Source organism: Athene noctua, chromosome 1 (assembly GCF_965140245.1).
Source record: "Athene noctua chromosome 1, bAthNoc1.hap1.1, whole genome shotgun sequence".
In the NCBI taxonomy this organism is placed as follows: domain Eukaryota; kingdom Metazoa; phylum Chordata; class Aves; order Strigiformes; family Strigidae; genus Athene; species Athene noctua.
Window position 1 is genome coordinate 18,004,353 of NC_134037.1, and position 16,671 is coordinate 18,021,023.

The window sequence follows — 16,671 nt, forward strand, 5'->3', positions numbered from 1 at the left end:
TTTCAGTCCTTGCATCAGGGCCTTTGATGTTCTCCCATTCTACTTGCCACTTGTGATCACTGTTACTGGCTGTGCAGTGGAGGTTTTGTACCCACAGCTAATTCTCCAGCTTCCTCTGAGACAGATAATTGGAGTGTATACTTAACTACTACTGAGAGCAGCTTTGGAGTTGGAAGTATAGCCATTTTGGGTCAACATTTACCAACTTCGGCGGAACAAAGATCACAAGGACTCACACATAAGCTGCAAACATCTAAGGTTTTTGAGAAGCTTTTCATAATAACTTGTTCCATACCTCCTCTCCCTTTATATGCTTCCCGCCTGTACGCTCAGTGCCAGAACACCAGATAGCTGCTCCTGAAGCTACTCCTGGTGCTTAACGGCAATAGACAGAAAGGTGTGAGACACGTATCACTTTCAGCCAAATCTGTGCATCAGCAAAAAGGGTGGGTTGGCACCTCATTCTCAACTCTGTCTTCGTCAGCTATGAATCACACCAACTTCACTGTAGCTTTTGGAAGTATTTTGACTGATATTACCTGATCTCACCTGAATGTCTCATCCATTGTCCAATCCCTGACTGACTGTGCATCTGCCTTCCCTTGGCCCTCTCTCCCTCCCACAAGTAATGTTAATCAATTCACAAAGCAAACTAAGTGTTGGAATTGTCACACATAATTATCTATTGACTTATTCAGCTGTGAACTCCCTCTTAATTTAAAACTTCTGCCATGATGTTTGTATTTCAGCTTTTTGTTTTCCCTTAAAGGTAAGAAGAAGTAAAGAAAAAAGAAGAAACTAGACCAGCCATATCAGTGAAAACCAATGTGACCTAATTCCAAGACACGAACAGAGGCAAAAATGGAAAATGAGTTATTCTTTCACTTGCAGAGCAACTCTATTACCAAAGTAGTGAGCATCAGGAGAAAGGGAATAGCACTCACCAAAGGCCACTGACAAAATTCACACTGACTTCTCAATGGACCACACAGCACCTCGGGTGTAGGAGGACAGAGAATAAAGCTGCTGCTTGCATCAGTTCACTCTCCTGACTACACCAGTTAGTTTGTTGTGAGACAAGAAAGCAGAGATACCCACCCATACTGACTTTCTGCTGCAAGCTGTATAAACACAGACAAAAAGGAGAAAAGCTTGCCCACAACACACAAGCAGTGACCCTGCCTCCTGTCTATGCCATCACATGTGCCACTGCCATGTTAGGGATGAGGCCAGGCAGTCCAGTGCTTTGCTTTCTCAGGACGCAGGTTTGGAAGGTGTGCATCACTAGCTGCTCTGTTCCCAAGCGGGAAAGGAGAAAAAGTTGATTGCCAGGGCAACAACTGAAGCTGTTTAAGACCTGAAGAAGAACCTGAGTGCATTTCACAATGCCCAGGAACAGAGACCTTGCCAGCAGTGTCTCTGGAGGGTATTCTCACACACCAGACTGATGGCACTCAGGAGTCAGGATTCAGCCTTCTCCACCATGCTGTGAAACAGGCTGCAGAACACAGGTCCAGCACAGATGGGAAGGAGGAGTAACAAATCACATATATGCATCCCAGACATGGGATCCATGGAGGTCAAGGATACACTTACAAGGTCCTGCACTAGGTATTCAAGGTCTCACCATAGCCTGTGGAGAGCCAGCCACTGGGGCTAGTATATCCTAAAATAGACACTCTCCAGCTGCTCAGCTGGATTGCTCTCCAGGCTCCACCATGCACATCAGCAGGACTCCCACTGACTGTACCGGGACTTAGATGCCCCTGCACATGTAGCTCCTACACTGCTGTCAGTGCCAGACTGAAACCCAGCCCAGGTGTCAGGGCACCCATACTCAGCCTGCAAATTACTTTCCTGGTCTGCTTTCACCCTATCATATATCTGCTGTTGTTGATGGATGAAACTGGCAAAGTCTCCAGGCTCAGGTTCACTAGCTAATGCCTCATCCCTCAGTAAAATGAATATGAGGACAAAGACTGGCACAGACAACCAAAGGGTAATATTCCTTTACATGAATCTGATTTCTGGACTAAAAGTACCTTTTAGCCTTCTGCATTTTATGGTAGCAATTTATTTTTCTCTATGTAACTCACATGAGTGGTAGGCCCTTCAGAACTATTATCATCAGTAAAGTGCCTTTCTCTTAACACATTAAAATCCTTCCATTTCTAAACCTCATCTCTTTTATAATTCAATGGTGTCCACATCAGTACTTGCAAACAGAAGCAGAACAGAAACACAAGCTGACAGTCACCACACAAAAACATTTAACTAATGTTTCACCTTAAAAAAGGTGACAGGAGAAATCACCATCATGATCTAGGCAAAGCCCAAAGCAGAACAGTCACACAAATGCCACCGTTTGGAGTCCAGCTGCAGACATCTGCACTGCTGGATCTGGGCTGCCTAAGCCCAGCCATTCCCACACATGTTTCCAGGGAATGGAGATACTCACACCCACAAAGAGCAGTCACAGCAGAGGGAGAGTAAAGCTCCTTAAACTCCATCTGGCTGATATGGGTTTACTGCAGAAACAGTGTTATCTAATGGACTTGACATCAAATGGGAACAGCAACATGTACTTACACGCATGTGTGGCCCTCCTGTAGGCAAGCCTTTGGCGTCAGAGAAGACCCAGAAATGAGAATGTGGCCAGTATAGCCTACACAGAGCTCCGTGTAACTTTTCATCCCACAATGGAAAGTAACACAAATAATAATTGCTTTTTTTAAATTTTTTTTCCTCACTCTTATCTCATTGCCTTTTTTTTTTTTTTACCTCAAGATCTGGGTTTCTTGTGAAAAAATTCATGCACCTCTGACAATATAGCCCTGGCATCCGCCTCCATCCAACTTTAAAGCCTATCTAAAAGTACCAGCCACTTTATTTCCCTTCTTTTCTCTGCCTTCTGGCTCTTCACCTCTCATGAGTCTGCTGATCATGAGGGGGAAACCATGACATGAGCCAGGCTGAACTCCTGAGAGAAAACTAAGATTATGGTCAGACATGGACATGTCAGACCAGAAAGTTGCCACTCAGGCAAGTTGAGTGCAAGCAGGCTGCTACTGCAATACAGGCCACAGGATGTTTTCCAGGACCAGAGGACCATACAGTTTTGGAAGGCTCTCCAGATACTCTTTGTTCTTGAAAAGCTTTCAATATCCACATGTCACAACCGGTAGTCACCTTTGAAAATCTTCCAGATCATTCCCATGACTACTTGGTAGCTTCCAGTAGGGCAAACTTTAGCATATAGTCACAAAAGATGAAGTTTAAAAAAGGTGATGAGCTGCCTTACCCTTGAACAAATCCAGGAAAATTTATAACCACCATTGATTATAATTCTCATGTGAGGGCCAATGCACCTGTGGCATCGTAACCTCATTCACTGACTCAGTGCATGAATAATTCAACCTTTCCATGGAAAATTTGTAAGTTTGAATCTTTCCTGAGCTTCCTACGTACAGTATGCTCACTGAGACTTTAACCTAAGCTATACTCATCTGCATTTTTTATTTATCACTTCTACTTTTAAACTAGGATGGTCTTCAAGATCTGAACTGCCTTGCAAAGTTATCATAGCTAGTAATCTCAAAATAAATCTTTTGAATAGTAAAAGATATTTCTACCATTGGTCCCTGAGTATCTGTCCTAGGGGAAATTTGCTTTCATGTTGCAACAGTATCATAATCCAGTCTCTCTCCATTTAAAAAATGAAAAAGGTAAATTGGTTTTGCAAGTATTCTCGTAGGTGAAGGCTGGCAAGTAAAGCTAAACACCACTCCCTCTCTCACTGGGGATCTAAGTAGCACCAGCAGCAATCCTTCTCCTATTTGAGTCAGAGCCCATTGCCGTAAGTGAGGGTAAGATTTCACCCCACATTTTTGAAACAGCTTTTAAACTGCCAAATGCTCTCTCATACACAGCTAGTCTCTCTGGATCTACACATGCCCTGTGCATATACATTGTATAAACATACACTGGTTTGTTCTCTCCCATAGCACCCTTTTAACTTCTTCTTTCAGTGTAAGTAAGTAAAGTCTCAGCAAATGTCATTATTTCAGCCCTTGTACTATAACATTTCTTATCAAAAAATCCTACCTTGGGGAATTAAATATGATATATAATGTAAGAAAATATTTTGTGCTGCCAAGAGTTTAAAAATACAGTTGTTAATCTAATGGATTATTTTGGAGGTGCCAAGTTTATCATTTCCCCTTGCATTTCTCTTTGCATCTATAATTCTTTCATGTACAGATGGGAAAACCCTGAAAGTGGAAGAGAGGTTTTAAACACCATTCCTCAGCATCGATCTCTACTCTAAATGTCATATGCAACATATGTTTACGACTTAATAACATCACTGTTCCCAGTGGGAACTCCAGATGTTGAGGTAAGCCCCTTTCAGGTTTCACAGCACACACATTGCTGCCCTCTTGGATCTGTTTCTCAGCTGACAGCCCCAGGAAGGGGAAGGAGAGGGAGCTGCCTGCAGTCTTCCCAGGAGACTCTCGGTTCTCCAGAGCATGCAGGATCAAGACAGCATGGGATACAATTTCTACCCAAATGTTAGGAGTGGTCTCAAGCTGCTGAGCTCCCCTAAACTTTACACTTCCCAAGGTGCGGTGTAAAGCACAAAAACCAGAGCCCAGAGGGACACCAGGAAGCTGCTTAGTCCTTCCAGCTGCTCACAGAAGCAGAGACTAATTCATAACAAAAATAAGACTTACTTACAAAATTCACAGTTAAGTTTGGACAAAGGCTGTCAAGATCAGGAAGCTGGTCCTCAGCCTTTGTATTTCAGTGTGCTTGCTCACAGAGTAGAAAACCAAATCTTCTGGTGTAAAGAAAACCACAGGCAGAACTGAGTAAAGCACTGTTGCTCTGTCAATCAGACACACACTGTAGTGCCAGGTACCTGCTAGGAATGGATCAGCACTGTTACCGGCACTGAGGGAAAACGGCAAAATGCCTATCAGTGCACCTACTTTTTCTTCACCCTTCTTCCCAGAAGCAGCATTACTGAAGTTGTCTGGTGTGCATTACAGGGCAATTGCTTCAAGACACTTCCTTAAGAGAGTCTGACTCTGCATTACAACAGAGAGCTGCAGTCGATGTGACCAGCACTGCACAGTCTTAGCCATCTCTGTTTGCAAGTTCAGCAGAGTCATCTGCTCAATTTTGACATGAGCGAGCTGTGCACTCAGTAACATCAGCAGCGGCAGTGTGGAACATGAACAGGCAGGGAAATAATCTCTCTGCCTCTCAAAAAACATGCTTTGATATTAGTTTGGTTTCCTTCAGGATCATAATAATGGGCTGGGAACAAAAAAGACTGTGGGGAGTTTTCTTTTCAGCCAGTGAGCAATCCCAGAATTATCAACAAGGCGAGCTTCTGACGCAGGGTCCAATTCCCCAGGTCCCCCTCTTACATACTACTGCATCCAGGCTCATAATCTGATTTTATATGTGTAATCCTGTCCACCACTCTGATGGGAAATGCAGAAACAGCCTTTAAATCACACTTACATTAAAGTCTGTGTGAGATCAGGCAAAGTAGGATCAGTCCCTGATCTTTTGTTTTCAATGCTGGTCCAACTGAGCCTTCATCAGAGTGGAGCAGGGGGACAGGCTTGGTGATAAAGAGCCTTCCTTCATAAATGCGCTGGTCAGGTTTGGCCACCAGTTGCCCTTTGCGTTGTTTAACTTTTTTTTTTCCACTGAGATATCAAATTGATATTACTGATCGCTGGGTACTTAAACACAGACTGCATAAAACACCTCCTTGAAGTCTTCCACTGGCAATTAAACACTCTAAGAAGGAATACATGAGAAAAAAAAAAAAAAAAAAAAGGAAAAAGATGTAGGTTAAAATATAATGAGTAGTTATATTTATTCCTGGGTTAATTCTGAGTGGAAGGAAACGAAGTGCCAGACTGCAGGCAGACATGGCCACTTTCTAGGAGGCCCAAAGCAGGTCCCAATCTGCTGCTCCAGACTGTTTTGCCACTAAGCACTACAGTGAGACATGGAAAGAGACACAGTTCAGCAACTGGAATCTGAAAAATTTGTTGAAAGGGTGCACAATTTCTTGACACACAATTACTCCTGAACAACAAAAAAAAAATCAGTGGGATTTTTCACTCCCACTCCTTCGGTCTCTGTTAAAAAACCCAGCCTACATATGTTAAAACTGAAAAAAAAAAAATTTGGCTCATATTTTGTATCAGATATTCATTAACAATTATATAAATCTGCTTTTAAACTGATTGTTTCAGTTTTAGAAACCAAAACCTTTTTTTCCATACAAGAACATTTGGGGGGGACGAGAGAGGGTCCACTGAACTGTATTTGCATCCTCTTTGCTGAAAGCCAAACCTCTGCAGTAACAAACAAGTCTAGATGCAAATGTATTGGTCACTTCTAGTAAATCTATTGCCTCATGGCAGAGTTTAGCCCCTGGAATGCCAGATCTGATAGATAAGGTGTTTGATACAACCATCTGCATCAAGCAATGCATTTAGAGGGCTAAAAACCAAAGTCCCAGGTACTAAATTGACTGCCACTGGCTTTTTCATCGGGGTTTTCTAAAAATTTTTTTATGTTACATGTTTTAAGAGGGAGTAAGGGGATCACAAGGGCTAGCCCGCTCAGCCTGACAGCAGGCAGGAAGGAAAAACTGGGGTTTAGGGTACACAGAACTTTCAGAGCCAGGATGAAGAGAAGGAAAAGGAAACATTTTCTTTCCCTCATCAGTGCAAGTCATTTGATCCAAAAGGCACTAAGGTATGAAGATGGAAACTTGCAGCTCCCCTCTCTCCTGGCTTACTTTTCAGGTGAAAATACACTTTCCCTGAGTGTCATGAATGCTGCACTACAAAAAGCTATTAATAAATGATAGCTTGAGTATGTACACAAGATCATTATTTAATCTTTCAGTAATCTTTTGCTATGCATAATTTATTAAATGTTTTATTTATTGCTCATATTTATTAAAAATTGATTCTATTTCTTCTACCTAATGTAAATTTCCAGATGAAATAAATTATTAATATTTAATAAATTAAAAGATGCAAGGAAAGAAATAAGTGCTCGCTCCATGTTTTTCCTGTTTTGCAGGGACATGCTTCTCACTACTTTAAGTACTCCCATCCTTTCTGTGCAGGGGTTGCACTTTAATTTACAGTTTGGGGAATACTGACAGTAAAAAGTATGGAGCTCCAGAGTCAAACTTCATCATCCTCTTGCCCTGGGAAGCCTGTGAGTTTGGCTTCAAACTGAGGAGAGGCTCTGAATCTGAACACTCATCTCAGAGCCATGAGGCTCTGCTTTCAAGATGTTTTCTATAACCCCAAGTGTTAGAAACAATAAATAAAAAATAAACTTAGAACAAATAATAAGGCTTTGGGATTGAAAGCTTCAGAAAACCCTGAAGATATGATACGACATGTCATAAAATGATTCAAAATATTCATTCCAAACACTTCCTAGCATCTGCACACAGAAAAACAGCAGCCTTAGATTTGATCCTGACATCACCAGGAGGGATGGGGCACCCAGGGACACCCAGAAGATCTCAAGGAACATCCTGTTTTGGGACAGTCTCTGCTGAATAATCACTTTAGCTCCAGGCCTCCTCTTTAGCTTTTACGTGTTCACCCACCTGTTAAGCTGACAGCACGTCAATCCTTGCTCTGCACCAGCCACAGCAGCTGGTCTCGAGGGGGAATCACTGTGCACCCTGTGCCTGACCTAACCAAGCAGTTCAGTAGCAAGATCAGAAAAGTCTTCACCAGCTCTGAGGTCTCTGGACATGCCTGCAGCATGAAACAAAGCTAGAACATTGACAAATTGAAAGCAATTAAAAACAAAAATCAAACAATAATGACTTGGGTGTCTGGAAGGAGTTGAGGAGTTGATTAAAGCAACTAAATCTGGATAATTTGGCTAAGAGATAACTGTAGAGAAGAGAAGCACATCCATAAACTTAAAAGGCTTAATCCCCATCTGGTGGGTGAGGACATGTGCAGAGGTTGAGCCAGCACACAAACAATGTGGCGAGCATGAGCAGGGGGACTATAAGCCCCAGCTGAGGCTAGGAAACCCAAAACTCTCACAGCAGAGAAAATGAACTGGAGGTGGGACTATCTGGGAAGGGGGAAATGGATTAGGTAGCAGTTCTACCCTCATCTGTAAAACAGATGGAACAAAATAGCAGGTCACGTCTCAGAAAAGGGACCAAGGCAGGGAAGGGGAGCACCGTAACCAGCGAGTGCTGGTCCTCATGTTAGCACTCAGCTGGTGTTATTCACCACACCACTCTGTTGTCATTTCAGCCCCAAGAGTTAAAATGATGTTTCAACTGACAATGTCTCTTTCCGAGTCTGATGCCCCCCTACCCCTCCCTGCTTTCCACACAACCCATACAGATGTAGAAATTAGATTACAAGCATTGAGAGCTGGAAATTAAATGGGTCTGCTGGATGAAGTTCTGCAAGTTACAAATCCAATGAGTTTGTTTTAATCCTCCTGAGCTGCTACACATACTGACTGCAAGGACTGGTGCATGGCTGTGTCTCTCTGACAGCCAGGGCGCCCTTTCTGTGGGATACCTGCTCCTGGGTTGGATATGCACTTTGTTCTCCTGATATGTAAACTACCTGCCTAAAAAGCAGCCTGTACTGTTATTAAAACTCAGACAAACCCAGATACTGGGCCGAATAGATTTTGCACAGGTTTCTGACTGCTTACAGCTATAGCAGTTGCAAACCTACTGCACAGAGCACTGCTATGGTGATCCTCAGCATGGGCTCTCATCCCAGCCACACTAGGATTGCAGCCCAAACGTGTCCCCCCTTTTAGCCAGGCCATATGCAGGTACTTGACTGTTCCCCAGGATGTTTTTTATTCCACATACCCAGCACAGCCTTGGTGCCCCTTGCTCCTCACCTGTATGGGGGAGATGCTATCCCATGCCCTAAAGGTGCCCGAAGTTTTATTGACCATTTAGCACTTTTTCCAAGACCTCAGACTGAAGGTGCTTCATCAATCCTCCCTCAATATCAGAAAAAAACATCCATACATGTGCCCAACGACATTGTAAAAAGCCAATGGTGTAAACACCATTGTGGATGAGCCACATTTAACATTGCACTGACTGAATCTGCTCAGCATCCTGCCCCAGGGATTCAGGATATGAGATAACACATTTCCTAGATCACAGTTTCAGATCCTGTAACATCTTTAGGAAGAGGGCATCATAACTAATTAAGATGCTGAAAGAAATAAGCATACCCCATTTATCTTGGTTATAAATTCCTGCCAATAGTTGATGGTAAAGGCTTGTGCTCTAATGCAGGGGAGCTGAGCTAATTTAGGAGAACACCACATCCTGGTCCTTGTCCATCAGTGCTGCTCCTCACAGCTTCATTGCAAATCTTACAGTAACTGGTTTGAAAAGCTTCCGTTTCTAGAGTCATGACATGGTGGTTTTGTCATTGCTTTTTCTTTTATGCCCCCTTAAAACAAAAGTTTCTTTCTTATTTAAAAAAACCAGCAACGACCATCATAACTGAAAATGTCATTCAAGTTTAATATAAAGGGTGAGAAGACAAAACAGACAATCCACATTTTTAAATTAATTATTTTTTCCAAACAAAATCTTGCTGTTTTGGGGAGCATTCTCAATCAACTACCTTCACAGTTGACTAGAGTTTACAGAAGATCAGTTTTATTTTATCTTTTAACAATCATGGGAAACATCTCAATTAGCCAAATGTCTGAGAACCTTTTCCCATCACTCCCTGACTTTTAAGGCTCCCTGCATGCTCCAGGCAAGTAATTTTCTGTCTAAAATAGTAACTCAGTCCACAGAAAACACTATGTCTTAAATGCACCCTGCCCACCTTCTTTGTTGCCTATCAACTCATTCTTTTCACTATTTCAGTGCAAAACCACAGAAAAAAAGTGAATTTCTCGTGATCCCACTTCATTGTTGCCCAGTGTCCATCACCCACGAAGAACATCCAGTTCTTGGGACTGAAGCCTCCAATATTTCTTAAGACATGGTCTCTCAAAGGAGAGTTTTCCTTTGGAAAGCATATTAAAACTAACTCCACCACACAGTATTCCTTGATGTAATATGCAGCCTTTTCCAGGGCAATATGTGACATCTGTTCCATTGCAGTTAAAATCCTTCCAGATTAAGGCAATAAGGCAGAAAGCTGCCAAGTGGGAGATTCATACCCTGTTATAATTTAGAAAAATCCCTACCTCACTTATCAGTGTAAGCAAAATATTTGATTTTTCAGATGGATATTTGGAATTACACTACATATGTCAGGATCCTGATCACATTTCCCCCTGCTCCTGGGGGTTTGGCAGCCTGGGCTCAGGGCCAGCTGAGCTGGTGGCCTTGGTAAAAGGGCTGTTGAAGCCTAGGCCAGGGTCACCCCTCTTCTCTGGAGTTGCCTTCAAGCTGAGCTCCTGCCTTTGGTCTCTTCCTGAGCTATGCCACAGCTTTGCTGCAGCCATGGCCATGCTGGATCCTGATCCCCACCCTCCAGCTGATGTCCTGCCTGGCCTCAGCCCATCCTCATCTCCACAGAGATGATTGATGCCCTGGGCTGGGGCTGCCAGAAATGTTAGGAGCTGAAATTTGTCAGTACCTATTGAAAACCTTTGGCAGAAAAGGAGAATTATGTTTTTTTGTAGAAAGAAGGCACTTTCACTAAATTGTTTAATTTGATCTGAATTCCTACATTCCATGAAGAAATGGTTTTGACAAAAAACTCTGTTCCAGTTATCATGACAAGCAATATCAAGGTGCACCTATAGTAGCGTTTTGGTTCAAATCAAGAGCCTGCTTTTGAAGCAAAATCTCTTGATGACACCTACTTAACCATGCTTTCATGTCTGTCACTAAGTGATAGTGGACCATGCAAATGGGTCTCCTTCTGGATGAAGCTAAAGTAGAAGGTGGGCTTCAACTGCTAGTGGCTTTCCAATACATGTGAATAGACTAGAGCTGGTCTGAAGTAAACCTCCTTGAAATGCCCATAGTGTGAACATTGAGCCCTCAACATTAGGTCCATCCAAAATCATTCAGTTAGTGGAACCTTGAAATAACTTCTTAAACAACGTATAAACTACCCAGATATATTAGTTTTGTATCTCATTTGGTTAGGCAAATACTACTTGTAGAGAACTTGCACTATCTGAATTCTTAGTTGCCTGATACAAAGAGCAAAGATGCTCTCTCTGAAGCTACAGTCATTTTTGCAAGCCATTGAGTCATTTTTTTCAGAACATTTTATCTCAGCATGTTGAGGTTGCCTGTATCTTGTTAGTTTTGACCCAGTGATGACATCTTGCATCATGTATTTCACATTTGTGGTGTGTGCGTGAATAGAATCACAAAATGAAAATTTCTTAGATAACAGAAACGCAGATGGCACCATACCCAAAGGTCTGTAAAAACGAGTCATTTACTTTGCATTAGAAAGAATAATTTGTGTAAGAAAACTTGATATAAATGGGACTGTAAATAATCCGACAAATTAAGCGATATAGACTTTCTTAAAAAATGCAACACAAGGGAGTCAATCTGATGATTAATGCAGGCATTAGCATCTTGAAGCTAGTAGCTATACGTGTGGGTTCCACGACCACCTACAGACTTCTTCCCAGATGGTGGATATGAGTCTTGTGTAGAGGTGTACAGGATGCCTGGGGGAAGGTATGATGTGAAGGGAAACAAATGTAGTAAAACTTGCCACAAAATCAAGCTACAGTTTTCTTCAAATATTTGACATCTCATACAAAGCACAGAGCATAAGTGCCCTTCCAACAGGAATGGGAATATAATGGAAAGTCAATACCAACTCCATAACAGCTGATCACCAAACTGCCTTGGGGCTGACCTCATGAGATCCTGAAGAAGAACATGGTTTGAGCTTTCACATCTACTGTCCAGCACACCCTCAACAAACCCAGTAATTGTAAGGCAAAAGCACTCTGACATCTAATACTCAGTACTATCACTGAATTCCAAGCAGCCACACAACAGAAATTATGACAGAAAAAGAAGACAAAGTCAGGAAGCAAAGCACGAAGAGCAGACAGATATTAAAGACAAAAATACATCATCACTTCCCTCACCTTTCTAGACAGAAGCATTTAATCTCAGAAGAGATTTGATTCTGTATTGCATCGGCTTGCAGTTTGATATCCTTTTTTTTGACTAGTCCAATTTCAGCCCTGACAAAATATAATTGGCCAGAGTTCTGCTTCTGTGCCTAAAACTTCAATTCAATAACCTCTTTGCTATTGTATTCCACAGAGATCCAGAACTAATGTGTACTTGGGATATGAGAAGAATGATTCTCTAGGAGAACTGGAGTTCAATTCCTTTCTTTCATTTCAATAAACTGAGGTCGACTTTTAAATTGGCAGGCCTGTCAAAGGATATTTTTTATCACAATTAGAAACTGAGACATGTAGTGTCCTTACTGAAAGTATAAAATGGATTTTTTCCACATTTCTGTGCAAGTATCAGTCAGAAAAGACAGAGCAGCACGATCAAAAATATTTTCACAAATACTCATGCTGATTAAAAATTGAATTTGTTCCAGCTGTGTTTGCATCTCTCAAATAGGCAAATAATCCTGTTCTGGCCACACAGATTCTCATGGAAAGAAAACTTTGGAAACTTGTGAGGATTCATGGAAAGCAAAGTTTACACAGAGGAGGAAATCAGCCAGACAGGAATCAGACTGCAACGATCTCAACTGGCACTGCAAACACATACAACTACTTATGGGAATATTGGAGAGAATTATAGTAGCACCTTATGAAAGGCTTCAAACATGTCAGTGCACTGCTGCTCAGAGGAATACTGCCTTGGACAAACTCTTGGTCAAAGCCAACAAGTGTCAAGAAATATCATTTTTTGTGATTATTTAAAATTTTCTTTCTCTTAATTGAAGGACTCCAGCCCAAGAGGGTTTTAATTGTTTCATATATATCTGGCTTTAATCTTTATCCCAATCTTATATAGTCTTTATCCAATTGAGGAACAACCACCTTCTGACCTGAGAAAGCCATCTCCCTAGACACCACAGCCAGGAATACTGAGCATTTAATACAGCTGATGCATGGGGGGGAAAAAAAAAAAAAAAAGAGGCAAGAAAGACAGTGGCTATAGATGCAAAGATGAGACAGCAGTAGTGCTGTGTCCATATAACTGTAATTTCAGTCTCTGTATGACCCGCAGCCTAGCCTGCTCTAGTGCAAGTAAGTTTTGATACTTGGTAATGCTGCAGCTGTGGCAGAGCAAAACAGAGACAGCAAAGCCTGGTGGTAAATACCCTGAGCAAGGTGTCACAGCAAGTCAGATTAGCTTGCAAGTCATCTGTTTTTAAGGCTAGTTTTGCACTTGTCTGCCAGCCTGTCCCACTCAGAAGCTTCACAGACACCCCTGACACCAGTGGCCAAGAGAGGACAGGCTCAAGCCTTCGAGCAACAGCACAAAGTTCGTTTGCCTTGAGTCAGCCATGAAGCTCTTGTGGCTAGCTAGTGTGGCACTTCAAGTGGTTTTCATGAAAATGGTACCCAACTGCCTGGTTAAAAATAAATATGAGTAAGTCTGTGCAAGTGATGTGAATATTAAGACAGCACAGCCTTACACCAGTGACACAGTGCCATGAAAAGCTCAGCCTCTCATATGCAGCCAGTGTTGGAAGATGCCTTGGGTACCAAGGAAACAGTAGTGGGAAAGAGCAAGAGTAGTATTTTGAGTGAATGTAAAAGGGTTCACTTCCACACAGGCAGTTTTCTCTCAATAACATTTCTTTCCCATCGATAGCAGTTCAGAACCACGCAGCTGGGGGATCCCTGTGCCATCTGGAGCATTTCTGAATAGGAGTTTCATAAACCACTAAGCAACACTTTTACCTCCATGTGCATATTCCCAGAAGGGGATTGAAGCAGCCTAGGCAATGTGTGGTTTAAACCCTTGCAATTAAAACTTGATCAGCTCCACCCTGTATTTCACCATCTTCTCTAAGACGGCTCCACTTAGAGACCTTGGCAGTCTCACAGCAGTATTTCAAAGGGTCATTGAGGAACCTCCCCATACATCTGCACAAAGAAGTAGCACGGATTTCTATTTCCCTGCATGGGTTAGTCATGCCATGAGTCATAACCCAGAGCGCACAGCAGCCCTACCATGTTCACCACTCTGAAGAGATGGGGGTAGGATGGGGCTGGCACTAGGTACCAGAGTCCCACCCCACCATGACAGACAACCTGGAGGTGTCCAAAAGCCATCCCAAGAGGAGAAGCAGTGTAGGTTCTCCTTCCCTGCAGACTCCACCAGGAAAAATGCAGGTTTTGGAGTTGTTCCTGTCCCACCACCAAGGTTAGCACAACTATTCACTGCCTTCAGCCCAGGGTCGCAATCCATCTAGCTGAAAATGGGGCTGCCTGTCCCTTGTGAAAACGGCCCTGTCCCCATCCCATTGCTTCTGCCCATTTTTGACCACCTGAGTAAAGCAAAGAAGGGGTGCCCACCCCTCTCCTGTAAACCCTTCGTGACACCCCTGAAGGACAAAATGGTAGGTTGATAATTAATGGAGAATGTAGTAGTTTGTGGCTTCCAAGAAAGACATAGTCTTGCACGTTTCCTGTTAACAGCTTCACTGCAAATACAGAAATTTCTTGTCATTATATATAAATCCATTTTACTTTTCCAACTGATTAAAGTGTTTTGTGAGTAAAATTCATCTTCATTGAGCAGCAGAATCAACAAACCCTGGCTTTCCACAGAGAAGTGCCCTGCCTCCCAAGTCTCCAGCCAGCACATCACCACACCACCCCCAGCAGCATCCTTACATCCTCATCACACTCCTGCCTACCGGCAGAAGAAAGGACAAGTGCTGAGCTGGTTCCAAGCTAAAAATATACTTGAGCTCTTACTGCAACCTGTCACTGTGAAGGGACATTAATTGGTGTCTCTCCTCTATCCAGAGAGTGGATAGAGGGCAAGTGTCATCATATCCATATGAATATATCATCTTTGAGATCTCTCCATCAGAATTGAAATTTCTTGATGTTTGCTGGGCAGGAGAGACTGACAGACAAAAAGGTAGATGGATGGAAGAAAAGAACAATGGGCACTGAAACTGTATGGTTTCATTGCCTTTGAAAACCAGACTGATGTGGGATAGCACACATGACAACCCCAAAACATCTCCTGGTGACTGAAGTGGTCAGATTGCTATCCTAGCATCCTGGGTTAGAGGAAGGTACAGAAGCTGGTCACTTTTATTAGAGGAGTTCTCCTCATAAACCAAAAAAGAGGAAAAGCATATTCATTTATGACTGTAACAACTTTGTCATGAGCTCTTACAGACTCAGCGGAGGAGAGGACATCAGCCTGATAACGGCAATTCAACCCCCAGTTTCTCAGTCAGCCCAGATGCTTCATCCCAGTGGGACTCCCAAATATGAAAGTCCCTGCAGCTCTTCCTCCGAGGCAGACACCCTTCTAGGCTGCAGGCCATCCTCCAGACCCAGAGGCACCCTGGAGGCACTCCATCACTGCTGAAGCATGGTTATTTTTTTTTTAATCTTTCCATTGATTTATAATTCCTCCAGACAATAATGTTCCTATGTTAGCTGCATGCTCTTGGTTTCAGTAGCCAGTCTTCTCTTCATCCTCTCAGACCATGAGACCTCCTTTTTTCTGTGTGTCTCCCTCAGAACAGATTTACAATTTGCAGAGCAGTATTTGGTTTACTCTTTTTTTTTTTTTTTTTTTTTTTTTTTTTGCCATAGCGTATGGCAAGCTGCAGCACATGGCAAACCATCCTGACTGGGTTGCATCAAACATCAAGGCTTCCTCTCCAGCAAAGCCCTCTGTGCCACAGCAAGGCAAAGGCTGGCCTGAGTGGAGTAGGAAGCCCGGGCTTGCAGAGTTAAGCCGGAGGGAAGAGGACCATCTCAGGACAGGAACCTCTGCAGGGCTCGGCAGTTGCTCAGCAAATCTTTCTTACTCTTCTTTTAAAAGTACATTTCTAAATGTGCTGCCTTGAAACCAAAGAAATTCCCAGAACAAACATGAATTTTTCAGGAGGATGGAATGTGTCTACTGCTGTTCTCTAAGACACAAAGGAGATAAAAAAGGCAATTTTTTTACTTCAAAGAAGATATTTTTCGTATAAGTGTCCAGCAACATATGCACACAAACACACACAAATATACTACATATAAATACATAAACATGCATATGTGATTCCCATCACCATGGTTTTGACAGAGTCTGCCCTATCATTAATCATCACAGAAGTCCATCCTGGTAAGCCATCTTCATGCTCTTCTGCTATGAATCATTAACATTAACCACTTGAGCTGGAAGTAAAGCACTTTCTCTCCCGAGAACATACTGACTGACAAAGAGGAGAGAAAAAAGCCAAGCAAAACTTGCTTTGCTTCTTAGTGAAAGCCCCACTAATGCAGTGGCCTTGCTCCCTTTTCATGCTAGCTACCTGGAATGGCTGCAGAAGGCGGCTGTGGGCAGGGCTGGGGAGTGGAAAATGTTGTATGGCACCCTCAGGGCTAATTACACGTGCCACTGTTCGGGTGAATAGAAAACTCATGCACTCATCC